Source organism: Pleurodeles waltl, chromosome 10 (assembly GCF_031143425.1).
Source record: "Pleurodeles waltl isolate 20211129_DDA chromosome 10, aPleWal1.hap1.20221129, whole genome shotgun sequence".
In the NCBI taxonomy this organism is placed as follows: domain Eukaryota; kingdom Metazoa; phylum Chordata; class Amphibia; order Caudata; family Salamandridae; genus Pleurodeles; species Pleurodeles waltl.
Window position 1 is genome coordinate 326,652,694 of NC_090449.1, and position 26,113 is coordinate 326,678,806.

General features: G+C 48.8%; 16 non-coding genes across 16 annotated transcripts; all 16 read right to left on the reverse strand.

Moving 5' to 3' along the window:
* Window positions 1-1,995: 1,995 nt before the first annotated feature.
* Window positions 1,996-2,107, reverse strand: TRNAL-CAA (transfer RNA leucine (anticodon CAA)). Its single transcript has 2 exons — window positions 2,070-2,107; window positions 1,996-2,041 (listed from the first exon to the last, which is right to left on the reverse strand). It is a non-coding gene; the product is annotated as a tRNA-Leu (tRNA).
* A 306-nt stretch (window positions 2,108-2,413) lies between these two features.
* On the reverse strand, window positions 2,414-2,486 carry TRNAV-CAC (transfer RNA valine (anticodon CAC)). Its single transcript has one exon. It is a non-coding gene; the product is annotated as a tRNA-Val (tRNA).
* A 3,081-nt stretch (window positions 2,487-5,567) lies between these two features.
* TRNAL-CAA (transfer RNA leucine (anticodon CAA)) lies at window positions 5,568-5,679 on the reverse strand. The gene is made up of 2 exons: window positions 5,642-5,679; window positions 5,568-5,613 (listed from the first exon to the last, which is right to left on the reverse strand). It is a non-coding gene; the product is annotated as a tRNA-Leu (tRNA).
* A 307-nt stretch (window positions 5,680-5,986) lies between these two features.
* TRNAV-CAC (transfer RNA valine (anticodon CAC)) lies at window positions 5,987-6,059 on the reverse strand. The gene has a single exon. It is a non-coding gene; the product is annotated as a tRNA-Val (tRNA).
* Window positions 6,060-6,447: 388 nt separating this feature from the next.
* TRNAP-AGG (transfer RNA proline (anticodon AGG)) lies at window positions 6,448-6,519 on the reverse strand. The gene has a single exon. It is a non-coding gene; the product is annotated as a tRNA-Pro (tRNA).
* Window positions 6,520-9,559: 3,040 nt separating this feature from the next.
* On the reverse strand, window positions 9,560-9,632 carry TRNAV-CAC (transfer RNA valine (anticodon CAC)). The gene has a single exon. It is a non-coding gene; the product is annotated as a tRNA-Val (tRNA).
* Window positions 9,633-12,713: 3,081 nt separating this feature from the next.
* TRNAL-CAA (transfer RNA leucine (anticodon CAA)) lies at window positions 12,714-12,825 on the reverse strand. Its single transcript has 2 exons — window positions 12,788-12,825; window positions 12,714-12,759 (listed from the first exon to the last, which is right to left on the reverse strand). It is a non-coding gene; the product is annotated as a tRNA-Leu (tRNA).
* Window positions 12,826-13,130: 305 nt separating this feature from the next.
* TRNAV-CAC (transfer RNA valine (anticodon CAC)) lies at window positions 13,131-13,203 on the reverse strand. The gene has a single exon. It is a non-coding gene; the product is annotated as a tRNA-Val (tRNA).
* A 388-nt stretch (window positions 13,204-13,591) lies between these two features.
* On the reverse strand, window positions 13,592-13,663 carry TRNAP-AGG (transfer RNA proline (anticodon AGG)). The gene has a single exon. It is a non-coding gene; the product is annotated as a tRNA-Pro (tRNA).
* Window positions 13,664-16,283: 2,620 nt separating this feature from the next.
* On the reverse strand, window positions 16,284-16,395 carry TRNAL-CAA (transfer RNA leucine (anticodon CAA)). The gene is made up of 2 exons: window positions 16,358-16,395; window positions 16,284-16,329 (listed from the first exon to the last, which is right to left on the reverse strand). It is a non-coding gene; the product is annotated as a tRNA-Leu (tRNA).
* A 308-nt stretch (window positions 16,396-16,703) lies between these two features.
* Window positions 16,704-16,776, reverse strand: TRNAV-CAC (transfer RNA valine (anticodon CAC)). Its single transcript has one exon. It is a non-coding gene; the product is annotated as a tRNA-Val (tRNA).
* A 3,081-nt stretch (window positions 16,777-19,857) lies between these two features.
* TRNAL-CAA (transfer RNA leucine (anticodon CAA)) lies at window positions 19,858-19,969 on the reverse strand. The gene is made up of 2 exons: window positions 19,932-19,969; window positions 19,858-19,903 (listed from the first exon to the last, which is right to left on the reverse strand). It is a non-coding gene; the product is annotated as a tRNA-Leu (tRNA).
* A 307-nt stretch (window positions 19,970-20,276) lies between these two features.
* On the reverse strand, window positions 20,277-20,349 carry TRNAM-CAU (transfer RNA methionine (anticodon CAU)). The gene has a single exon. It is a non-coding gene; the product is annotated as a tRNA-Met (tRNA).
* A 3,081-nt stretch (window positions 20,350-23,430) lies between these two features.
* Window positions 23,431-23,542, reverse strand: TRNAL-CAA (transfer RNA leucine (anticodon CAA)). Its single transcript has 2 exons — window positions 23,505-23,542; window positions 23,431-23,476 (listed from the first exon to the last, which is right to left on the reverse strand). It is a non-coding gene; the product is annotated as a tRNA-Leu (tRNA).
* A 307-nt stretch (window positions 23,543-23,849) lies between these two features.
* Window positions 23,850-23,922, reverse strand: TRNAV-CAC (transfer RNA valine (anticodon CAC)). The gene has a single exon. It is a non-coding gene; the product is annotated as a tRNA-Val (tRNA).
* A 388-nt stretch (window positions 23,923-24,310) lies between these two features.
* Window positions 24,311-24,382, reverse strand: TRNAP-AGG (transfer RNA proline (anticodon AGG)). The gene has a single exon. It is a non-coding gene; the product is annotated as a tRNA-Pro (tRNA).
* Between the last annotated feature and the right edge of the window lie 1,731 nt (window positions 24,383-26,113).

A 26,113-nucleotide genomic window follows, 5' to 3' on the forward strand; every position in this document is an offset into this window, starting at 1 on the left:
GGTGTTGCTGTGGCACACTCCCAACAACACCCATTGCACGCCCCTTCCAGGGAACGCGCTGCGTGCTAAGGGGCCGTATTTACAAGGTGGTGTTAAGCCACAAAAAGTGGCTGAACGCCATCTTGTAAATACCGCGCAGTGCATAGTGCCACAGGGGCGTCACTAAAAGTGATGCTCCGGTGGCGATAGGGCCTTGTAAGTCTGGCACTTTATTTGCTCAAGGTGTGTGTTCTTGGTGAGGGCAGGAAAGCTATTTTCGCTCTCGTACCTTCATTCCTTGGCTGGCTTGAATGCTGTAGGCTCAGGCTTCATTGCAAAGGTCAAACAGTGAGCAACTGACTGCCGTAAGCTGGCGCAACTCCTCTTGGTGAGCTGTGACAGATGCCCCAGGAGCGTAGTACCTCACGATGGTGAGGGATAGACACAGTCTCTTTTATCTCAGCTTGCCTGTCAGGTGAGGCAGGAAATGCAAATACTGTGAAAAAGCCCAGCGACTCGAACCAGGGACCTTTCGCATGTGAGGTGCGCATGATAACCACTACACTAGACAAACAGACACACTTGCCGGCTTGCTTCATGTGGCTATGCATTGTACTGGAACCACCACACTATGGAAACAGACACACCTGCTTGCTTTATGTGGCTATGCATTGGACTGGGATGCAAGGATGAGGGCCAATGTTCATGACGCTCAAAGCTGAGCCTTCCAGAACACGATCTCTTCCCTTGGAAGAAAGGAACTGGGATCACTTTCATTCCAAGAGGTGATTTCAGAACTGGACCCGAAATTACCATGGAGAAGCACTGTGCATTTAATGTTCCTACGAGCACTGCTGCTCCAGCACAGAAAAGCAGTTGCAAAGAAATCTCGCATACCTTCATGATGCTGAACCGTCTCGACGCCAGTATAAAGCATGTATTGCATTGCAACATGACATCTTACAAGAGTGAAAAGCAGAAATACTCCTGTTTAAAACACAGACTGAACCTATAAAGGTAGGGGTTTGTCTGGGATTTGAACCGAGGTCCTCTCACACCCGAAGCGAGAATCATACCCCTATACCAACTAGACTGCCGCTGCATAGTCATTTGAAACATCTTCTGAAGCGTCTTTTCGAAAAGCAGGGCCATTTGGAGGCTCTCTCTCTCTAAGCGTGCCATAGCAATTGATGTTTTCTGTCAAGGATTTTTTGTTTGTCTCTAGCAAGGCAAGAGGTAGTCAAAATGCCTTGTGCCAGTGAGCTGAACTAGGGCACTGATGTGAAAAGCAGACCCTTTCTGGTAGTTGTAACCCGCTGCAAGTCATGGACCCTTGCACCTTAGACTTCCCAACCAGAAGCACTGAAGGGCCTGCTAGCTCTTGAGCCAGAGGAGCATGCCTCTTGGATTCAAGCACACTTGCTCGATCAGGACTCGATCAGGCGAGATTTATATTAGTGGCTCATAGGCCTGAAACACTCACCTGGGAGACGCAGGGTGGCTGATTTCCCGGAATGGCCCTTGATGGGGAAATCACCTCCTTTCCCCCGCCTCATTTCAGAATTGTGTGCTAGTCGCAAGACAGTGTTCAGGGGTTCATGGGTACTGCCTACTCCCAGCTGCCTCTCTGTCTTCTTCATGTAAATTGCAAGTCACGAGGAGGCACCATTGCCAATATGCTCCGCCCACCTAACCAAGAAACCTAGTTTGAGCTTGTCTGCCTGTGTTGTTGCAGGGGCAGTGTCTTCTTTGCCCAAAAGGTGGCAGGAGAGCCTCACTTCAAACGATAGAATCAACTGCTTAAGTAGAAACCAGCATGGTAGTTACTGTCATAAAGTGCAGCTCTAACAGAAGGTGTGCCTGAGACGCCCCTTCCAGTAATACACAGAATTTTGATTGAGGGCCCAGCCGATGGGTTGGTGGATTTCTCCTCACATGCCACAGCAGCTTCCAAAGATAGTGGTGTGAGGAGCTGGCTCTGCAAGCAGAGCAAGATTTAAGGGAAGAAAATACACCTGTCAGAAGTGGGATTTGAACCCACGCCTCCATGAAGAGACCAGAAGGCTCAGCTTCACTGAAGATCAAGCTCTCTTGAGTCTGGCGCCTTAGACCACTCGGCCATCCTGACAGCCAAAACAGTGTGCAGGTCGGACTCTTCAGTCTGCACTTGTTGATTTTGCCGCTTGCAATGTTCCTATCAAAGTCACAGCTTTAAAGGCCCCACAATATAACATGGCCAAGAAAAAAAAAAAAAACAGAACAAGAAACAATGCACATGCACGACCACCGAGGGATGCAGATAACTTTTTAGCGTCCTGCAATAGTAAAGCACGTTTTACACAGGTCACAAGTTTTTAAAGGTCATTTCTGTCTAAGTGTGCATTGAGAGAGACTGAGGTTTTAGGGAGCAAACACAGAAGCTGCTGCTGCCAAGTGTTTCTGCCCGGTCTCGAACCGGGGACCTTTCGCGTGTGAGGCGAACGTGATAACCACTACACTACAGAAACAAGCTTGCTGATTTGACTGAAGGAGCACAGTTCCCCTCATATGTTTGCACGATTTCCTCTATACTTTATCAGCAGTTGCTTGGAATGCGAGGGGTAAGTGTGAAAATTGCAGCGGTGTCAGCCAGCATGCATACACTCAGACGTCCTGAAAAATCCCACAGCTGCGGGCAGAGACAGACAAATATCTGATGCCTAAATGCCAGGAAGGAGAGCCTGTGAAATCATCACACAGGGCGCACTGAGAGCAAGCAGGAAGGAAGCCAAGGCATTGTAATCCATTTTTCGCCTGAGGCAAAAAATATGTTTTGCGCAACAATGCTTCGAGTGGAATGAGAAATGTTGAGGGGTTGTGTATTTTGAGTAGGATTTGATTGTTTTCCGCTAAAATGGGCTCGTCCGGGATTTGAACCTGGGACCTCTCGAACCCTAAGCGAGAATCATACCCCTAGACCAACGAGCCTGGGCACAGAAATGCAATGGCTCCGTCCCTGCTCGGAGGGTTGGTGACAGAGAGTGGGAGACTACATCCCAAAGCAAGAAACTGCACATGGTGCTCTCTTCTGCAGTACGACTAGAGTCATTTGCATGGTCTTCATCGAATATGACATAAAAAGCCTCTATCCTTTAGACATTTTGGCCCAGATTTACAAGAAAATGACTAAGCGCGACGCTGTGCCAAATTTGCAAGCCCCACGCGCCGTCATTTTCAAAATGCAGGGAAGCGCCGTATTTAGTAGAATACAGCGCACCCCTGTGCTTCCCCCTGCGCCAGCTCTAAATTAGCTGCTGAGCGCCAACGCAGCCGTTCTTGCACCATGGTACAAGGATGACTGCGTTGAGGGGGAAATTGTTTTTGTGCAGGAAGGGACACCTTCCTGGCCAAAAAAAAAATCTTCAATGGTGATTTGCTCTTACTTCTATGTGTGCTGCAGAATGCATCACACATAGAAAGAGCAAAAACAAGGAGAAATGAAAACATTTCTCCTCAGTGCGCCACTCTAACGACACCCCTGGGATGGCGTTGGATTTTGGTGCTGACGCAGATTTACGCCAACTCCTAAATCTGGAGCAGCATCAAAATGCTATGGTGTTGCTGTGGCACACTCCCAACAACACCCATTGCACGCCCCTTCCAGGGAACGCGCTGCGTGCTAAGGGGCCGTATTTACAAGGTGGTGTTAAGCCACAAAAAGTGGCTGAACGCCATCTTGTAAATACCGCGCAGTGCATAGTGCCACCGGGGCGTCACTAAAAGTGATGCTCCGGTGGCGATGGGGCCTTGTAAGTCTGGCACTTTATTTGCTCAAGGTGTGTGTTCTTGGTGAGGGCAGGAAAGCTATTTTCGCTCTCGTACCTTCCTTCCTTGGCTGGCTTGAATGCTGTAGGCTCAGGCTTCATTGCAAAGGTCAAACAGTGAGCAACTGACTGCCGTAAGCTGGCGCAACTCCTCTTGGTGAGCTGTGACAGATGCCCCAGGAGCGTAGTACCTCACGATGGTGAGGGATAGACACAGTCTCTTTTATCTCAGCTTGCCTGTCAGGTGAGGCAGGAAATGCAAATACTGTGAAAAAGCCCAGCGACTCGAACCAGGGACCTTTCGCATGTGAGGTGCGCATGATAACCACTACACTAGACAAACAGACACACTTGCCGGCTTGCTTCATGTGGCTATGCATTGTACTGGAACCACCACACTATGGAAACAGACACACCTGCTTGCTTTATGTGGCTATGCGTTGGACTGGGATGCAAGGATGAGGGCCAATGTTCATGACGCTCAAAGCTGAGCCTTCCGGAACACGATCTCTTCCCTTGGAAGAAAGGAACTGGGATCACTTTCATTCCAAGAGGTGATTTCAGAACTGGACCCGAAATTACCATGGAGAAGCACTGTGCATTTAAAGTTCCTACGAGCACTGCTGCTCCAGCACAGAAAAGCAGTTGCAAAGAAATCTCGCATACCTTCATGATGCTGAACCGTCTCGACGCCAGTATAAAGCATGTATTGCATTGCAACATGACATCTTACAAGAGTGAAAAGCAGAAATACTCCTGTTTAAAACACAGACTGAACCTATAAAGGTAGGGGTTTGTGTGGGATTTGAACCGAGCTCCTCTCACACCTGAAGCGAGAATCATACCCCTATACCAACTAGACTGCCGCTGCATAGTCATTTGAAACATCTTCTGAAGCGTCTTTCCGAAAAGCAGGGCCATTTGGAGGCTCTCTCTCTCTAAGCGTGCCATAGCAATTGATGTTTTCTGTCAAGGATTTTTTGTTTGTCTCTAGCAAGGCAAGAGGTAGTCAAAATGCCCTGTGCCAGTGAGCTGAACTAGGGCACTGATGTGAAAAGCAGACCCTTTCTGGTAGTTGTAACCCGCTGCAAGTCATGGACCCTTGCACCTTAGACTTCCCAACCAGAAGCACTGAAGGGCCTGCTAGCTCTTGAGCCAGAGGAGCATGCCTCTTGGATTCAAGCACACTTGCTCGATCAGCGCTCGATCAGGCGAGATCGATATTACTGGCTCATAGGCCTGAAACACTCACCTGGGAGACGCAGGGTGGCTGATTTCCCGGAATGGCCCTTGATGGGGAAATCACCTCCTTTCCCCCGCCTCATTTCAGAATTGTGTGCTAGTCGCAAGACAGTGTTCAGGGGTTCATGGGTACTGCCTACTCCCAGCTGCCTCTCTGTCTTCTTCATGTAAATTGCAAGTCACGAGGAGGCACCATTGCCAATATGCTCCGCCCACCTAACCAAGAAACCTAGTTTGAGCTTGTCTGCCTGTGTTGTTGCAGGGGCAGTGTCTTCTTTGCCCAAAAGGTGGCAGGAGAGCCTCACTTCAAACGATAGAATCAACTGCTTAAGTAGAAACCAGCATGGTAGTTACTGTCATAAAGTGCAGCTCTAACAGAAGGTGTGCCTGAGACGCCCCTTCCAGTAATACACAGAATTTTGATTGAGGGCCCAGCCGATGGGTTGGTGGATTTCTCCTCACATGCCACAGCAGCTTCCAAAGATAGTGGTGTGAGGAACTGGCTCTGCAAGCAGAGCAAGATTTAAGGGAAGAAAATACACCTGTCAGAAGTGGGATTTGAACCCACGCCTCCATGAAGAGACCAGAAGGCTCAGCTTCACTGAAGATCAAGCTCTCTTGAGTCTGGCGCCTTAGACCACTCGGCCATCCTGACAGCCAAAACAGTGTGCAGGTCGGACTCTTCAGTCTGCACTTGTTGATTTTGCCGCTTGCAATGTTCCTATCAAAGTCACAGCTTTAAAGGCCCCACAATATAACATGGGCAAGAAAAAAAAAAAAAAACAGAACAAGAAACAATGCACATGCACGACCACCGAGGGATGCAGATAACTTTTTAGCGTCCTGCAATAGTAAAGCACGTTTTACACAGGTCACAAGTTTTTAAAGGTCATTTCTGTCTAAGTGTGCATTGAGAGAGACTGAGGTTTTAGGGAGCAAACACAAAAGCTGCTGCTGCCAAGTGTTTCTGCCCGGTGTCGAACCGGGGACCTTTCGCGTGTGAGGCGAACGTGATAACCACTACACTACAGAAACAAGCTTGCTGGTTTGACTGAAGGAGCACAGTTCCCCTCATATGTTTGCACGATTTCCTCTATACTTTATCAGCAGTTGCTTGGAATGCGAGGGGTAAGTGTGAAAATTGCAGCGGTGTCAGCCAGCATGCATACACTCAGACGTCCTGAAAAATCCCACAGCTGCGGGCAGAGACAGACAAATATCTGATGCCTAAATGCCAGGAAGGAGAGCCTGTGAAATCATCACACAGGGCGCACTGAGAGCAAGCAGGAAGGAAGCCAAGGCATTGTAATCCATTTTTCGCCTGAGGCAAAAAATATGTTTTGCGCAACAATGCTTCGAGTGGAATGAGAAATGTTGAGGGGTTGTGTATTTTGAGCAGGATTTGATTGTTTTCCGCTAAAATGGGCTCGTCCGGGATTTGAACCTGGGACCTCTCGCACCCTAAGCGAGAATCATACCCCTAGACCAACGAGCCTGGGCACAGAAATGCAACGGCTCCGACCCTGCTCGGAGGGTTGGTGACAGAGAGTGGGAGACTACATCCCAAAGCAAGAAACTGCACATGGTGCTCTCTTCTGCAGTACGACTAGAGTCATTTGCATGGTCTTCATCGAACATGACATAAAAAGCCTCTATCCTTTAGACATTTTGGCCCAGATTTACAAGAAAATGACTAAGCGCGACGCTGTGCCAAATTTGCAAGCCCCACGCGCCGTCATTTTCAAAATGCAGGGAAGCGCCGTATTTAGTAGAATACAGCGCACCCCTGTGCTTCACCCTGCGCCAGCTCTAAATTAGCTGCTGAGCGCCAACGCAGCCGTTCTTGCACCATGGTACAAGGATGACTGCGTTGAAGGGGAAATTGTTTTTGTGCAGGAAGGGACACCTTCCTGCCCAAAAAAAAAATCTTCAATGGTGATTTGCTCTTACTTCTATGTGTGCTGCAGAATGCATCACACATAGAAAGAGCAAAAACAAGGAGAAATGAAAACATTTCTCCTCAGTGCGCCACTCTAACGACACCCCTGGGATGGCGTTGGATTTTGGTGCTGACGCAGATTTACGCCAACTCCTAAATCTGGAGCAGCATCAAAATGCTATGGTGTTGCTGTGGCACACTCCCAACAACACCCATTGCACGCCCCTTCCAGGGAACGCGCTGCGTGCTAAGGGGCCGTATTTACAAGGTGGTGTTAAGCCACAAAAAGTGGCTGAACGCCATCTTGTAAATACCGCGCAGTGCATAGTGCCACCGGGGCGTCACTAAAAGTGATGCTCCGGTGGCGATAGGGCCTTGTAAGTCTGGCACTTTATTTGCTCAAGGTGTGTGTTCTTGGTGAGGGCAGGAAAGCTATTTTCGCTCTCGTACCTTCCTTCCTTGGCTGGCTTGAATGCTGTAGGCTCAGGCTTCATTGCAAAGGTCAAACAGTGAGCAACTGACTGCCGTATGCTGGCGCAACTCCTCTTGGTGAGCTGTGACAGATGCCCCAGGAGCGTAGTACCTCACGATGGTGAGGGATAGACACAGTCTCTTTTATCTCAGCTTGCCTGTCAGGTGAGGCAGGAAATGCAAATACTGTGAAAAAGCCCAGCGACTCGAACCAGGGACCTTTCGCATGTGAGGTGCGCATGATAACCACTACACTAGACAAACAGACACACTTGCCGGCTTGCTTCATGTGGCTATGCATTGTACTGGAACCACCACACTATGAAAACAGACACACCTGCTTGCTTTATGTGGCTATGCATTGGACTGGGATGCAAGGATGAGGGCCAATGTTCATGACGCTCAAAGCTGAGCCTTCCGGAACACGATCTCTTCCCTTGGAAGAAAGGAACTGGGATCACTTTCATTCCAAGAGGTGATTTCAGAACTGGACCCGAAATTACCATGGAGAAGCACTGTGCATTTAATGTTCCTACGAGCACTGCTGCTCCAGCACAGAAAAGCAGTTGCAAAGAAATCTCGCATACCTTCATGATGCTGAACCGTCTCGACGCCAGTATAAAGCATGTATTGCATTGCAACATGACATCTTACAAGAGTGAAAAGCAGAAATACTCCTGTTTAAAACACACACTGAACCTATAAAGGTAGGGGTTTGTGTGGGATTTGAACCGAGGTCCTCTCACACCCGAAGCGAGAATCATACCCCTATACCAACTAGACTGCCGCTGCATAGTCATTTGAAACATCTTCTGAAGCGTCTTTCCGAAAAGCAGGGCCATTTGGAGGCTCTCTCTCTCTAAGCGTGCCATAGCAATTGATGTTTTCTGTCAAGGATTTTTTGTTTGTCTCTAGCAAGGCAAGAGGTAGTCAAAATGCCCTGTGCCAGTGAGCTGAACTAGGGCACTGATGTGAAAAGCAGACCCTTTCTGGTAGTTGTAACCCGCTGCAAGTCATGGACCCTTGCACCTTAGACTTCCCAACCAGAAGCACTGAAGGGCCTGCTAGCTCTTGAGCCAGAGGAGCATGCCTCTTGGATTCAAGCACACTTGCTCGATCAGCGCTCGATCAGGCGAGATCGATATTAGTGGCTCATAGGCCTGAAACACTCACCTGGGAGACGCAGGGTGGCTGATTTCCCGGAATGGCCCTTGATGGGGAAATCACCTCCTTTCCCCCGCCTCATTTCAGAATTGTGTGCTAGTCGCAAGACAGTGTTCAGGGGTTCATGGGTACTGCCTACTCCCAGCTGCCTCTCTGTCTTCTTCATGTAAATTGCAAGTCACGAGGAGGCACCATTGCCAATATGCTCCGCCCACCTAACCAAGAAACCTAGTTTGAGCTTGTCTGCCTGTGTTGTTGCAGGGGCAGTGTCTTCTTTGCCCAAAAGGTGGCAGGAGAGCCTCACTTCAAACGATAGAATCAACTGCTTAAGTAGAAACCAGCATGGTAGTTACTGTCATAAAGTGCAGCTCTAACAGAAGGTGTGCCTGAGACGCCCCTTCCAGTAATACACAGAATTTTGATTGAGGGCCCAGCCGATGGGTTGGTGGATTTCTCCTCACATGCCACAGCAGCTTCCAAAGATAGTGGTGTGAGGAGCTGGCTCTGCAAGCAGAGCAAGATTTAAGGGAAGAAAATACACCTGTCAGAAGTGGGATTTGAACCCACGCCTCCATGAAGAGACCAGAAGGCTCAGCTTCACTGAAGATCAAGCTCTCTTGAGTCAGGCGCCTTAGACCACTCGGCCATCCTGACAGCCAAAACAGTGTGCAGGTCGGACTCTTCAGTCTGCACTTGTTGATTTTGCCGCTTGCAATGTTCCTATCAAAGTCACAGCTTTAAAGGCCCCACAATATAACATGGCCAAGAAAAAAAAAAAAAAACAGAACAAGAAACAATGCACATGCACGACCACCGAGGGATGCAGATAACTTTTTAGCGTCCTGCAATAGTAAAGCACGTTTTACACAGGTCACAAGTTTTTAAAGGTCATTTCTGTCTAAGTGTGCATTGAGAGAGACTGAGGTTTTAGGGAGCAAACACAAAAGCTGCTGCTGCCAAGTGTTTCTGCCCGGTCTCGAACCGGGGACCTTTCGCGTGTGAGGCAAACGTGATAACCACTACACTACAGAAACAAGCTTGCTGGTTTGACTGAAGGAGCACAGTTCCCCTCATATGTTTGCACGATTTCCTCTATACTTTATCAGCAGTTGCTTGGAATGCGAGGGGTAAGTGTGAAAATTGCAGCGGTGTCAGCCAGCATGCATACACTCAGACGTCCTGAAAAATCCCACAGCTGCGGGCAGAGACAGACAAATATCTGATGCCTAAATGCCAGGAAGGAGAGCCTGTGAAATCATCACACAGGTCGCACTGAGAGCAAGCAGGAAGGAAGCCAAGGCATTGTAATCCATTTTTCGCCTGAGGCAAAAAATATGTTTTGCGCAACAATGCTTCGAGTGGAATGAGAAATGTTGAGGGGTTGTGTATTTTGAGCAGGATTTGATTGTTTTCCGCTAAAATGGGCTCGTCCGCGATTTGAACCTGGGACCTCTCGCACCCTAAGCGAGAATCATACCCCTAGACCAACGAGCCTGGGCACAGAAATGCAACGGCTCCGACCCTTCTCGGAGGGTTGGTGACAGAGAGTGGGAGACTACATCCCAAAGCAAGAAACTGCACATGGTGCTCTCTTCTGCAGTACGACTAGAGTCATTTGCATGGTCTTCATCGAACATGACATAAAAAGCCTCTATCCTTTAGACATTTTGGCCCAGATTTACAAGAAAATGACTAAGCGCGACGCTGTGCCAAATTTGCAAGCCCCACGCACCGTCATTTTCAAAATGCAGGGAAGCGCCGTATTTAGTAGAATACAGCACACCCCTGTGCTTCCCCCTGCGCCAGCTCTAAATTAGCTGCTGAGCGCCAACGCAGCCGTTCTTGCACCATGGTACAAGGATGACTGCGTTGAGGGGGAAATTGTTTTTGTGCAGGAAGGGACACCTTCCTGCCCAAAAAAAAAATCTTCAATGGTGATTTGCTCTTACTTCTATGTGTGCTGCAGAATGCATCACACATAGAAAGAGCAAAAACAAGGAGAAATGAAAACATTTCTCCTCAGTGCGCCACTCTAACGACACCCCTGGGATGGCGTTGGATTTTGGTGCTGACGCAGATTTACGCCAACTCCTAAATCAGGAGCAGCATCAAAATGCTATGGTGTTGCTGTGGCACACTCCCAACAACACCCATTGCACGCCCCTTCCAGGGAACGCGCTGCGTGCTAAGGGGCCGTATTTACAAGGTGGTGTTAAGCCACAAAAAGTGGCTGAACGCCATCTTGTAAATACCGCGCAGTGCATAGTGCCACCGGGGCGTCACTAAAAGTGATGCTCCGGTGGCGATGGGGCCTTGTAAGTCTGGCACTTTATTTGCTCAAGGTGTGTGTTCTTGGTGAGGGCAGGAAAGCTATTTTCGCTCTCGTACCTTCCTTCCTTGGCTGGCTTGAATGCTGTAGGCTCAGGCTTCATTGCAAAGGTCAAACAGTGAGCAACTGACTGCCGTAAGCTGGCGCAACTCCTCTTGGTGAGCTGTGACAGATGCCCCAGGAGCGTAGTACCTCACGATGGTGAGGGATAGACACAGTCTCTTTTATCTCAGCTTGCCTGTCAGGTGAGGCAGGAAATGCAAATACTGTGAAAAAGCCCAGCGACTCGAACCAGGGACCTTTCGCATGTGAGGTGCGCATGATAACCACTACACTAGACAAACAGACACACTTGCCGGCTTGCTTCATGTGGCTATGCATTGTACTGGAACCACCACACTATGGAAACAGACACACCTGCTTGCTTTATGTGGCTATGCATTGGACTGGGATGCAAGGATGAGGGCCAATGTTCATGACGCTCAAAGCTGAGCCTTCCGGAACACGATCTCTTCCCTTGGAAGAAAGGAACTGGGATCACTTTCATTCCAAGAGGTGATTTCAGAACTGGACCCGAAATTACCATGGAGAAGCACTGTGCATTTAATGTTCCTACGAGCACTGCTGCTCCAGCACAGAAAAGCAGTTGCAAAGAAATCTCGCATACCTTCATGATGCTGAACCGTCTCGACGCCAGTATAAAGCATGTATTGCATTGCAACATGACATCTTACAAGAGTGAAAAGCAGAAATACTCCTGTTTAAAACACAGACTGAACCTATAAAGGTAGGGGTTTGTGTGGGATTTGAACCGAGCTCCTCTCACACCCGAAGCGAGAAACATACCCCTATACCAACTAGACTGCCGCTGCATAGTCATTTGAAACATCTTCTGAAGCGTCTTTCCGAAAAGCAGGGCCATTTGGAGGCTCTCTCTCTCTAAGCGTGCCATAGCAATTGATGTTTTCTGTCAAGGATTTTTTGTTTGTCTCTAGCAAGGCAAGAGGTAGTCAAAATGCCCTGTGCCAGTGAGCTGAACTAGGGCACTGATGGGAAAAGCAGACCCTTTCTGGTAGTTGTAACCCGCTGCAAGTCATGGACCCTTGCACCTTAGACTTCCCAACCAGAAGCACTGAAGGGCCTGCTAGCTCTTGAGCCAGAGGAGCATGCCTCTTGGATTCAAGCACACTTGCTCGATCAGCGCTCGATCAGGCGAGATCGATATTAGTGGCTCATAGGCCTGAAACACTCACCTGGGAGACGCAGGGTGGCTGATTTCCCGGAATGGCCCTTGATGGGGAAATCACCTCCTTTCCCCCGCCTCATTTCAGAATTGTGTGCTAGTCGCAAGACAGTGTTCAGGGGTTCATGGGTACTGCCTACTCCCAGCTGCCTCTCTGTCTTCTTCATGTAAATTGCAAGTCACGAGGAGGCACCATTGCCAATATGCTCCACCCACCTAACCAAGAAACCTAGTTTGAGCTTGTCTGCCTGTGTTGTTGCAGGGGCAGTGTCTTCTTTGCCCAAAAGGTGGCAGGAGAGCCTCACTTCAAACGATAGAATCAACTGCTTAAGTAGAAACCAGCATGGTAGTTACTGTCATAAAGTGCAGCTCTAACAGAAGGTGTGCCTGAGACGCCCCTTCCAGTAATACACAGAATTTTGATTGAGGGCCCAGCCGATGGGTTGGTGGATTTCTCCTCACATGCCACAGCAGCTTCCAAAGATAGTGGTGTGAGGAGCTGGCTCTGCAAGCAGAGCAAGATTTAAGGGAAGAAAATACACCTGTCAGAAGTGGGATTTGAACCCACGCCTCCATGAAGAGACCAGAAGGCTCAGCTTCACTGAAGATCAAGCTCTCTTGAGTCTGGCGCCTTAGACCACTCGGCCATCCTGACAGCCAAAACAGTGTGCAGGTCGGACTCTTCAGTCTGCACTTGTTGATTTTGCCGCTTGCAATGTTCCTATCAAAGTCACAGCTTTAAAGTCCCCACAATATAACATGGCCAAGAAAAAAAAAAAAAAACAGAACAAGAAACAATGCACATGCACGACCACCGAGGGATGCAGATAACTTTTTAGCGTCCTGCAATAGTAAAGCACGTTTTACACAGGTCACAAGTTTTTAAAGGTCATTTCTGTCTAAGTGCATTGAGAGAGACTGAGGTTTTAGGGAGCAAACACAAAAGCTGCTGCTGCCAAGTGTTTCTGCCCGGTGTCGAACCGGGGACCTTTCGCGTGTGAGGCAAACGTGATAACCACTACACTACAGAAACAAGCTTGCTGGTTTGACTGAAGGAGCACAGTTCCCCTCATATGTTTGCACGATTTCCTCTATACTTTATCAGCAGTTGCTTGGAATGCGAGGGGTAAGTGTGAAAATTGCAGCGGTGTCAGCCAGCATGCATACACTCAGACGTCCTGAAAAATCCCACAGCTGCGGGCAGAGACAGACAAATATCTGATGCCTAAATGCCAGGAAGGAGAGCCTGTGAAATCATCACACAGGGCGCACTGAGAGCAAGCAGGAAGGAAGCCAAGGCATTGTAATCCATTTTTCGCCTGAGGCAAAAAATATGTTTTGCGCAACAATGCTTCGAGTGGAATGAGAAATGTTGAGGGGTTGTGTATTTTGAGCAGGATTTGATTGTTTTCCGCTAAAATGGGCTCGTCCGGGATTTGAACCTGGGACCTCTCGCACCCTAAGCGAGAATCATACCCCTAGACCAACGAGCCTGGGCACAGAAATGCAACGGCTCCGACCCTGCTCAGAGGGTTGGTGACAGAGAGTGGGAGACTACATCCCAAAGCAAGAAACTGCACATGGTGCTCTCTTCTGCAGTACGACTAGAGTCATTTGCATGGTCTTCATCGAACATGACATAAAAAGCCTCTATCCTTTAGACATTTTGGCCCAGATTTACAAGAAAATGACTAAGCGCGACGCTGTGCCAAATTTGCAAGCCCCACGCGCCGTCATTTTCAAAATGCAGGGAAGCGCCGTATTTAGTAGAATACAGCGCACCCCTGTGCTTCCCCCTGCGCCAGCTCTAAATTAGCTGCTGTGCGCCAACGCAGCCGTTCTTGCACCATGGTACAAGGATGACTGCGTTGAGGGGGAAATTGTTTTTGTGCAGGAAGGGACACCTTCCTGGCCAAAAAAAAAATCTTCAATGGTGATTTGCTCTTACTTCTATGTGTGCTGCAGAATGCATCACACATAGAAAGAGCAAAAACAAGGAGAAATGAAAACATTTCTCCTCAGTGCGCCACTCTAACGACACCCCTGGGATGGCGTTGGATTTTGGTGCTGACGCAGATTTACGCCAACTCCTAAATCTGGAGCAGCATCAAAATGCTATGGTGTTGCTGTGGCACACTCCCAACAACACCCATTGCACGCCCCTTCCAGGGAACGCGCTGCGTTCTAAGGGGCCGTATTTACAAGGTGGTGTTAAGCCACAAAAAGTGGCTGAACGCCATCTTGTAAATACCGCGCAGTGCATAGTGCCACCGGGGCGTCACTAAAAGTGATGCTCCGGTGGCGATAGGGCCTTGTAAGTCTGGCACTTTATTTGCTCAAGGTGTGTGTTCTTGGTGAGGGCAGGAAAGCTATTTTCGCTCTCGTACCTTCCTTCCTTGGCTGGCTTGAATGCTGTAGGCTCAGGCTTCATTGCAAAGGTCAAACAGTGAGCAACTGACTGCCGTAAGCTGGCGCAACTCCTCTTGGTGAGCTGTGACAGATGCCCCAGGAGCGTAGTACCTCACGATGGTGAGGGATAGACACAGTCTCTTTTATCTCAGCTTGCCTGTCAGGTGAGGCAGGAAATGCAAATACTGTGAAAAAGCCCAGCGACTCGAACCAGGGACCTTTCGCATGTGAGGTGCGCATGATAACCACTACACTAGACAAACAGACACACTTGCCGGCTTGCTTCATGTGGCTATGCATTGTACTGGAACCACCACACTATGGAAACAGACACACCTGCTTGCTTTATGTGGCTATGCATTGGACTGGGATGCAAGGATGAGGGCCAATGTTCATGACGCTCAAAGCTGAGCCTTCCGGAACACGATCTCTTCCCTTGGAAGAAAGGAACTGGGATCACTTTCATTCCAAGAGGTGATTTCAGAACTGGACCCGAAATTACCATGGAGAAGCACTGTGCATTTAATGTTCCTACGAGCACTGCTGCTCCAGCACAGAAAAGCAGTTGCAAAGAAATCTCGCATACCTTCATGATGCTGAACCGTCTCGACGCCAGTATAAAGCATGTATTGCATTGCAACATGACATCTTACAAGAGTGAAAAGCAGAAATACTCCTGTTTAAAACACAGACTGAACCTATAAAGGTAGGGGTTTGTGTGGGATTTGAACCGAGGTCCTCTCACACCCGAAGCGAGAATCATACCCCTATACCAACTAGACTGCCGCTGCATAGTCATTTGAAATATCTTCTGAAGCGTCTTTCCGAAAAGCAGGGCCATTTGGAGGCTCTCTCTCTCTAAGCGTGCCATAGCAATTGATGTTTTCTGTCAAGGATTTTTGTTTGTCTCTAGCAAGGCAAGAGGTAGTCAAAATGCCCTGTGCCAGTGAGCTGAACTAGGGCACTGATGTGAAAAGCAGACCCTTTCTGGTAGTTGTAACCCGCTGCAAGTCATGGACCCTTGCACCTTAGACTTCCCAACCAGAAGCACTGAAGGGCCTGCTAGCTCTTGAGCCAGAGGAGCATGCCTCTTGGATTCAAGCACACTTGCTCGATCAGCGCTCGATCAGGCGAGATCGATATTAGTGGCTCATAGGCCTGAAACACTCACCTGGGAGACGCAGGGTGGCTGATTTCCCGGAATGGCCCTTGATGGGGAAATCACCTCCTTTCCCCCGCCTCATTTCAGAATTGTGTGCTAGTCGCAAGACAGTGTTCAGGGGTTCATGGGTACTGCCTACTCCCAGCTGCCTCTCTGTCTTCTTCATGTAAATTGCAAGTCACGAGGAGGCACCATTGCCAATATGCTCCGCCCACCTAACCAAGAAACCTAGTTTGAGCTTGTCTGCCTGTGTTGTTGCAGGGGCAGTGTCTTCTTTGCCCAAAAGGTGGCAGGAGAGCCTCACTTCAAACGATAGAATCAACTGCTTAAGTAGAAACCAGCATGGTAGTTACTGTCATAAAGTGCAGCTCTAACAGAAGGTGTGCCTGAGACGCCCCTTCCAGTAATACACAGAATTTTGATTGAGGGCCCAGCCGATGGGTTGGTGGATTTCTCCTCACATGCCACAGCAGCTTCCAAAGATAGTGGTGTGAGGAGCTGGCTCTGCAAGCAGAGCAAGATTTAAGGGAAGAAAATACACCTGTCAGAAGTGGGATTTGAACCCACGCCTCCATGAAGAGACCAGAAGGCTCAGCTTCACTGAAGATCAAGCTCTCTTGAGTCTGGCGCCTTAGACCACTCGGCCATCCTGACAGCCAAAACAGTGTGCAGGTCGGACTCTTCAGTCTGCACTTGTTGATTTTGCCGCTTGCAATGTTCCTATCAAAGTCACAGCTTTAAAGGCCCCACAATATAACATGGCCAAGAAAAAAAAAAAAAAAACAGAACAAGAAACAATGCACATGCACGACCACCGAGGGATGCAGATAACTTTTTAGCGTCCTGCAATAGTAAAGCACGTTTTACACAGGTCACAAGTTTTTAAAGGTCATTTCTGTCTAAGTGTGCATTGAGAGAGACTGAGGTTTTAGGGAGCAAACACAAAAGCTGCTGCTGCCAAGTGTTTCTGCCCGGTCTCGAACCGGGGACCTTTCGCGTGTGAGGCGAACGTGATAACCACTACACTACAGAAACAAGCTTGCTTGTTTGACTGAAGGAGCACAGTTCCCCTCATATGTTTGCACGATTTCCTCTATACTTTATCAGCAGTTGCTTGGAATGCGAGGGGTAAGTGTGAAAATTGCAGCGGTGTCAGCCAGCATGCATACACTCAGACGTCCTGAAAAATCCCACAGCTGCGGGCAGAGACAGACAAATATCTGATGCCTAAATGCCAGGAAGGAGAGCCTGTGAAATCATCACACAGGGCGCACTGAGAGCAAGCAGGAAGGAAGCCAAGGCATTGTAATCCATTTTTCGCCTGAGGCAAAAAATATGTTTTGCGCAACAATGCTTCGAGTGGAATGAGAAATGTTGAGGGGTTGTGTATTTTGAGCAGGATTTGATTGTTTTCCGCTAAAATGGGCTTGTCCGGGATTTGAACCTGGGACCTCTCGCACCCTAAGCGAGAATCATACCCCTAGACCAACGAGCCTGGGCACAGAAATGCAACGGCTCCGACCCTGCTCGCAGGGTTGGTGACAGAGAGTGGGAGACTACATCCCAAAGCAAGAAACTGCACATGGTGCTCTCTTCTGCAGTACGACTAGAGTCATTTGCATGGTCTTCATCGAACATGACATAAAAAGCCTCTATCCTTTAGACATTTTGGCCCAGATTTACAAGAAAATGACTAAGCGCGACGCTGTGCCAAATTTGCAAGCCCCACGCACCGTCATTTTCAAAATGCAGGGAAGCGCCGTATTTAGTAGAATACAGCGCACCCCTGTGCTTCCCCCTGCGCCAGCTCTAAATTAGCTGCTGAGCGCCAACGCAGCCGTTCTTGCACCATGGTACAAGGATGACTGCGTTGAGGGGGAAATTGTTTTTGTGCAGGAAGGGACACCTTCCTGCCCAAAAAACAAATCTTCAATGGTGATTTGCTCTTACTTCTATGTGTGCTGCAGAATGCATCACACATAGAAAGAGCAAAAACAAGGAGAAATGAAAACATTTCTCCTCAGTGCGCCACTCTAACGACACCCCTGGGATGGCGTTGGATTTTGGTGCTGACGCAGATTTACGCCAACTCCTAAATCTGGAGCAGCATCAAAATGCTATGGTGTTGCTGTGGCACACTCCCAACAACACCCATTGCACGCCCCTTCCAGGGAACGCGCTGCGTGCTAAGGGGCCGTATTTACAAGGTGGTGTTAAGCCACAAAAAGTGGCTGAACGCCATCTTGTAAATACCGCGCAGTGCATAGTGCCACCGGGGCGTCACTAAAAGTGATGCTCCGGTGGCGATAGGGCCTTGTAAGTCTGGCACTTTATTTGCTCAAGGTGTGTGTTCTTGGTGAGGGCAGGAAAGCTATTTTCGCTCTCGTACCTTCCTTCCTTGGCTGGCTTGAATGCTGTAGGCTCAGGCTTCATTGCAAAGGTCAAACAGTGAGCAACTGACTGCCGTAAGCTGGCGCAACTCCTCTTGGTGAGCTGTGACAGTTGCCCCAGGAGCGTAGTACCTCACGATGGTGAGGGATAGACACAGTCTCTTTTATCTCAGCTTGCCTGTCAGGTGAGGCAGGAAATGCAAATACTGTGAAAAAGCCCAGCGACTCGAACCAGGGACCTTTCGCATGTGAGGTGCGCATGATAACCACTACACTAGACAAACAGACACACTTGCCGGCTTGCTTCATGTGGCTATGCATTGTACTGGAACCACCACACTATGGAAACAGACACACCTGCTTGCTTTATGTGGCTATGCATTGGACTGGGATGCAAGGATGAGGGCCAATGTTCATGACGCTCAAAGCTGAGCCTTCCGGAACACGATCTCTTCCCTTGGAAGAAAGGAACTGGGATCACTTTCATTCCAAGAGGTGATTTCAGAACTGGACCCGAAATTACCATGGAGAAGCACTGTGCATTTAATGTTCCTACGAGCACTGCTGCTCCAGCACAGAAAAGCAGTTGCAAAGAAATCTCGCATACCTTCATGATGCTGAACCGTCTCGACGCCAGTATAAAGCATGTATTGCATTGCAACATGACATCTTACAAGAGTGAAAAGCAGAAATACTCCTGTTTAAAACACAGACTGAACCTATAAAGGTAGGGGTTTGTGTGGGATTTGAACCGAGGTCCTCTCACACCCGAAGCGAGAATCATACCCCTATACGAACTAGACTGCCGCTGCATAGTCATTTGAAACATCTTCTGAAGCGTCTTTCCGAAAAGCAGGGCCATTTGGAGGCTCTCTCTCTCTAAGCGTGCCATAGCAATTGATGTTTTCTGTCAAGGATTTTTTGTTTGTCTCTAGCAAGGCAAGAGGTAGTCAAAATGCCCTGTGCCAGTGAGCTGAACTAGGGCACTGATGTGAAAAGCAGACCCTTTCTGGTAGTTGTAACCTGCTGCAAATCATGGACCCTTGCACCTTAGACTTCCCAACCAGAAGCACTGAAGGGCCTGCTAGCTCTTGAGCCAGAGGAGCATGCCTCTTGGATTCAAGCACACTTGCTCGATCAGCGCTCGATCAGGCGAGATCGATATTAGTGGCTCATAGGCCTGAAACACTCACCTGGGAGACGCGGGGTGGCTGATTTCCCGGAATGGCCCTTGATGGGGAAATCACCTCCTTTCCCCCGCCTCATTTCAGAATTGTGTGCTAGTCGCAAGACAGTGTTCAGGGGTTCATGGGTACTGCCTACTCCCAGCTGCCTCTCTGTCTTCTTCATGTAAATTGCAAGTCACGAGGCGGCACCATTGCCAATATGCTCCGCCCACCTAACCAAGAAACCTAGTTTGAGCTTGTCTGCCTGTGTTGTTGCAGGGGCAGTGTCTTCTTTGCCCAAAAGGTGGCAGGAGAGCCTCACTTCAAACGATAGAATCAACTGCTTAAGTAGAAACCAGCATGGTAGTTACTGTCATAAAGTGCAGCTCTAACAGAAGGTGTGCCTGAGACGCCCCTTCCAGTAATACACAGAATTTTGATTGAGGGCCCAGCCGATGGGTTGGTGGATTTCTCCTCACATGCCACAGCAGCTTCCAAAGATAGTGGTGTGAGGAGCTGGCTCTGCAAGCAGAGCAAGATTTAAGGGAAGAAAATACACCTGTCAGAAGTGGGATTTGAACCCACGCCTCCATGAAGAGACCAGAAGGCTCAGCTTCACTGAAGATCAAGCTCTCTTGAGTCTGGCGCCTTAGACCACTCGGCCATCCTGACAGCCAAAACAGTGTGCAGGTCGGACTCTTCAGTCTGCACTTGTTGATTTTGCCGCTTGCAATGTTCCTATCAAAGTCACAGCTTTAAAGGCCCAACAATATAACATGGCCAAGAAAAAAAAAAAAAAACAGAACAAGAAACAATGCACATGCACGACCACCGAGGGATGCAGATAACTTTTTAGCGTCCTGCAATAGTAAAGCACGTTTTACACAGGTCACAAGTTTTTAAAGGTCATTTCTGTCTAAGTGTGCATTGAGAGAGACTGAGGTTTTAGGGAGCAAACACAAAAGCTGCTGCTGCCAAGTGTTTCTGCCCGGTCTCGAACCGGGGACCTTTCGCGTATGAGGCGAACGTGATAACCACTACACTACAGAAACAAGCTTGCTGGTTTGACTGAAGGAGCACAGTTCCCCTCATATGTTTGCACGATTTCCTCTATACTTTATCAGGAGTTGCTTGGAATGCGAGGGGTAAGTGTGAAAATTGCAGCGGTGTCAGCCAGCATGCATACACTCAGACGTCCTGAAAAATCCCACAGCTGCGGGCAGAGACAGACAAATATCTGATGCCTAAATGCCAGGAAGGAGAGCCTGTGAAATCATCACACAGGGCGCACTGAGAGCAAGCAGGAAGGAAGCCAAGGCATTGTAATCCATTTTTCGCCTGAGGCAAAAAATATGTTTTGCGCAACAATGCTTCGAGTGGAATGAGAAATGTTGAGGGGTTGTGTATTTTGAGCAGGATTTGATTGTTTTCCGCTAAAATGGGCTTGTCCGGGATTTGAACCTGGGACCTCTCGCACCCTAACCGAGAATCATACCCCAAGACCAACAAGCCTGGGCACAGAAATGCAACGGCTCCGACCCTGCTCGGAGGGTTGGTGACAGAGAGTGGGAGACTACATCCCAAAGCAAGAAACTGCACATGGTGCTCTCTTCTGCAGTACGACTAGAGTCATTTGCATGGTCTTCATCGAACATGACATAAAAAGCCTCTATCCTTTAGACATTTTGGCCCAGATTTACAAGAAAATGACTAAGCGCGACGCTGTGCCAAATTTGCAAGCCCCACGCACCGTCATTTTCAAAATGCAGGGAAGCGCCGTATTTAGTAGAATACAGCACACCCCTGTGCTTCCCCCTGCGCCAGGTCTAAATTAGCTGCTGAGCGCCAACGCAGCCGTTCTTGCACCATGGTACAAGGATGACTGCGTTGAGGGGGAAATTGTTTTTGTGCAGGAAGGGACACCTTCCTGCCCAAAAAAAAAATCTTCAATGGTGATTTGCTCTTACTTCTATGTGTGCTGCAGAATGCATCACACATAGAAAGAGCAAAAACAAGGAGAAATGAAAACATTTCTCCTCAGTGCGCCACTCTAACGACACCCCTGGGATGGCGTTGGATTTTGGTGCTGACGCAGATTTACGCCAACTCCTAAATCTGGAGCAGCATCAAAATGCTATGGTGTTGCTGTGGCACACTCCCAACAACACCCATTGCACGCCCCTTCCAGGGAACGCGCTGCGTGCTAAGGGGCCGTATTTACAAGGTGGTGTTAAGCCACAAAAAGTGGCTGAACGCCATCTTGTAAATACCGCGCAGTGCATAGTGCCCCCGGGGCGTCACTAAAAGTGATGCTCCGGTGGCGATAGGGCCTTGTAAGTCTGGCACTTTATTTGCTCAAGGTGTGTGTTCTTGGTGAGGGCAGGAAAGCTATTTTCGCTCTCGTACCTTCCTTCCTTGGCTGGCTTGAATGCTGTAGGCTCAGGCTTCATTGCAAAGGTCAAACAGTGAGCAACTGACTGCCGTAAGCTGGCGCAACTCCTCTTGGTGAGCTGTGACAGATGCCCCAGGAGCGTAGTACCTCACGATGGTGAGGGATAGACACAGTCTCTTTTATCTCAGCTTGCCTGTCAGGTGAGGCAGGAAATGCAAATACTGTGAAAAAGCCCAGCGACTCGAACCAGGGACCTTTCGCATGTGAGGTGCGCATGATAACCACTACACTAGACAAACAGACACACTTGCCGGCTTGCTTCATGTGGCTATGCATTGTACTGGAACCACCACACTATGGAAACAGACACACCTGCTTGCTTTATGTGGCTATGCATTGGACTGGGATGCAAGGATGAGGGCCAATGTTCATGACGCTCAAAGCTGAGCCTTCCGGAACACGATCTCTTCCCTTGGAAGAAAGGAACTGGGATCACTTTCATTCCAAGAGGTGATTTCAGAACTGGACCCGAAATTACCATGGAGAAGCACTGTGCATTTAATGTTCCTACGAGCACTGCTGCTCCAGCACAGAAAAGCAGTTGCAAAGAAATCTCGCATACCTTCATGATGCTGAACCGTCTCGACGCCAGTATAAAGCATGTATTGCATTGCAACATGACATCTTACAAGAGTGAAAAGCAGAAATACTCCTGTTTAAAACACAGACTGAACCTATAAAGGTAGGGGTTTGTGTGGGATTTGAACCGAGGTCCTCTCACACCCGAAGCGAGAATAATACCGCTATACCAACTAGACTGCCGCTGCATAGTCATTTGAAACATCTTCTGAAGCGTCTTTCCGAAAAGCAGGGCCATTTGGAGGCTCTCTCTCTCTAAGCGTGCCATAGCAATTGATGTTTTCTGTCAAGGATTTTTTGTTTGTCTCTAGCAAGGCAAGAGGTAGTTAAAATGCCCTGTGCCAGTGAGCTGAACTAAGGCACTGATGTGAAAAGCAGACCCTTTCTGGTATTTGTAACCCGCTGCAAGTCATGGACCCTTGCACCTTAGACTTCCCAACCAGAAGCACTGAAGGGCCTGCTAGCTCTTGAGCCAGAGGAGCATGCCTCTTGGATTCAAGCACACTTGCTCGATCAGCGCTCGATCAGGCGAGATCGATATTAGTGGCTCATAGGCCTGAAACACTCACCTGGGAGACGCAGGGTGGCTGATTTCCCGGAATGGCCCTTGATGGGGAAATCACCTCCTTTCCCCCGCCTCATTTCAGAATTGTGTGCTAGTCGCAAGACAGTGTTCAGGGGTTCATGGGTACTGCCTACTCCCAGCTGCCTCTCTGTCTTCTTCATGTAAATTGCAAGTCACGAGGAGGCACCATTGCCAATATGCTCCGCCCACCTAACCAAGAAACCTAGTTTGAGCTTGTCTGCCTGTGTTGTTGCAGGGGCAGTGTCTTCTTTGCCCAAAAGGTGGCAGGAGAGCCTCACTTCAAACGATAGAATCAACTGCTTAAGTAGAAACCAGCATGGTAGTTACTGTCATAAAGTGCAGCTCTAACAGAAGGTGTGCCTGAGACGCCCCTTCCAGTAATACACAGAATTTTGATTGAGGGCCCAGCCGATGGGTTGGTGGATTTCTCCTCACATGCCACAGCAGCTTCCAAAGATAGTGGTGTGAGGAGCTGGCTCTGCAAGCAGAGCAAGATTTAAGGGAAGAAAATACACCTGTCAGAAGTGGGATTTGAACCCACGCCTCCATGAAGAGACCAGAAGGCTCAGCTTCACTGAAGATCAAGCTCTCTTGAGTCTGGCGCCTTAGACCACTCGGCCATCCTGACAGCCAAAACAGTGTGCAGGTCGGACTCTTCAGTCTGCACTTGTTGATTTTGCCGCTTGCAATGTTCCTATCAAAGTCACAGCTTTAAAGGCCCCACAATATAACATGGCCAAGAAAAAAAAAAAAAAACAGAACAAGAAACAATGCACATGCACGACCACCGAGGGATGCAGATAACTTTTTAGCGTCCTGCAATAGTAAAGCACGTTTTACACAGGTCACAAGTTTTTAAAGGTCATTTCTGTCTAAGTGTGCATTGAGAGAGACTGAGGTTTTAGGGAGCAAACACAAAAGCTGCTGCTGCCAATTGTTTCTGCCCGGTCTCGAACCGGGGACCTTTCGCGTGTGAGGCGAACGTGATAACCACTACACTACAGAAACAAGCTTGCTGGTTTGACTGAAGGAGCACAGTTCCCCTCATATGTTTGCACGATTTCCTCTATACTTTATCAGCAGTTGCTTGGAATGCGAGGGGTAAGTGTGAAAATTGCAGCGGTGTCAGCCAGCATGCATACACTCAGACGTCCTGAAAAATCCCACAGCTGCGGGCAGAGACAGACAAATATCTGATGCCTAAATGCCAGGAAGGAGAGCCTGTGAAATCATCACACAGGGCGCACTGAGAGCAAGCAGGAAGGAAGCCAAGGCATTGTAATCCATTTTTCGCCTGAGGCAAAAAATATGTTTTGCGCAACAATGCTTCGAGTGGAATGAGAAATGTTGAGGGGTTGTGTATTTTGAGCAGGATTTGATTGTTTTCCGCTAAAATGGGCTCGTCCGGGATTTGAACCTGGGACCTCTCGCACCCTAAGCGAGAATCATACCCCTAGACCAACGAGCCTGGGCACAGAAATGCATCGGCTCCGACCCTTCTCGGAGGGTTGGTGACAGAGAGTGGGAGACTACATCCCAAAGCAAGAAACTGCACATGGTGCTCTCTTCTGCAGTACGACTAGAGTCATTTGCATGGTCTTCATCGAACATGACATAAAAAGCCTCTATCCTTTAGACATTTTGGCCCAGATTTACAAGAAAATGACTAAGCGCGACGCTGTGCCAAATTTGCAAGCCCCACGCACCGTCATTTTCAAAATGCAGGGAAGCGCCGTATTTAGTAGAATACAGCACACCCCTGTGCTTCCCCCTGCGCCAGCTCTAAATTAGCTGCTGAGCGCCAACGCAGCCGTTCTTGCACCATGGTACAAGGATGACTGCGTTGAGGGGGAAATTGTTTTTGTGCAGGAAGGGACACCTTCCTGCCCAAAAAAAAAATCTTCAATGGTGATTTGCTCTTACTTCTATGTGTGCTGCAGAATGCATCACACATAGAAAGAGCAAAAACAAGGAGAAATGAAAACATTTCTCCTCAGTGCGCCACTCTAACGACACCCCTGGGATGGCGTTGGATTTTGGTGCTGACGCAGATTTACGCCAACTCCTAAATCTGGAGCAGCATCAAAATGCTATGGTGTTGCTGTGGCACACTCCCAACAACACCCATTGCACGCCCCTTCCAGGGAACGCGCTGCGTGCTAAGGGGCCGTATTTACAAAGTGGTGTTAAGCCACAAAAAGTGGCTGAACGCCATCTTGTAAATACCGCGCAGTGCATAGTGCCACCGGGGCGTCACTAAAAGTGATGCTCCGGTGGCGATGGGGCCTTGTAAGTCTGGCACTTTATTTGCTCAAGGTGTGTGTTCTTGGTGAGGGCAGGAAAGCTATTTTCGCTCTCGTACCTTCCTTCCTTGGCTGGCTTGAATGCTGTAGGCTCAGGCTTCATTGCAAAGGTCAAACAGTGAGCAACTGACTGCCGTAAGCTGGCGCAACTCCTCTTGGTGAGCTGTGACAGATGCCCCAGGAGCGTAGTACCTCACGATGGTGAGGGATAGACACAGTCTCTTTTATCTCAGCTTGCCTGTCAGGTGAGGCAGGAAATGCAAATACTGTGAAAAAGCCCAGCGACTCGAACCAGGGACCTTTCGCATGTGAGGTGCGCATGATAACCACTACACTAGACAAACAGACACACTTGCCGGCTTGCTTCATGTGGCTATGCATTGTACTGGAACCACCACACTATGGAAACAGACACACCTGCTTGCTTTATGTGGCTATGCATTGGACTGGGATGCAAGGATGAGGGCCAATGTTCATGACGCTCAAAGCTGAGCCTTCCGGAACACAATCTCTTCCCTTGGAAGAAAGGAACTGGGATCACTTTCATTCCAAGAGGTGATTTCAGAACTGGACCCGAAATTACCATGGAGAAGCACTGTGCATTTAATGTTCCTACGAGCACTGCTGCTCCAGCACAGAAAAGCAGTTGCAAAGAAATCTCGCATACCTTCATGATGCTGAACCGTCTCGACGCCAGTATAAAGCATGTATTGCATTGCAACATGACATCTTACAAGAGTGAAAAGCAGAAATACTCCTGTTTAAAACACAGACTGAACCTATAAAGGTAGGGGTTTGTGTGGGATTTGAACCGAGCTCCTCTCACACCCGAAGCGAGAAACATACCCCTATACCAACTAGACTGCCGCTGCATAGTCATTTGAAACATCTTCTGA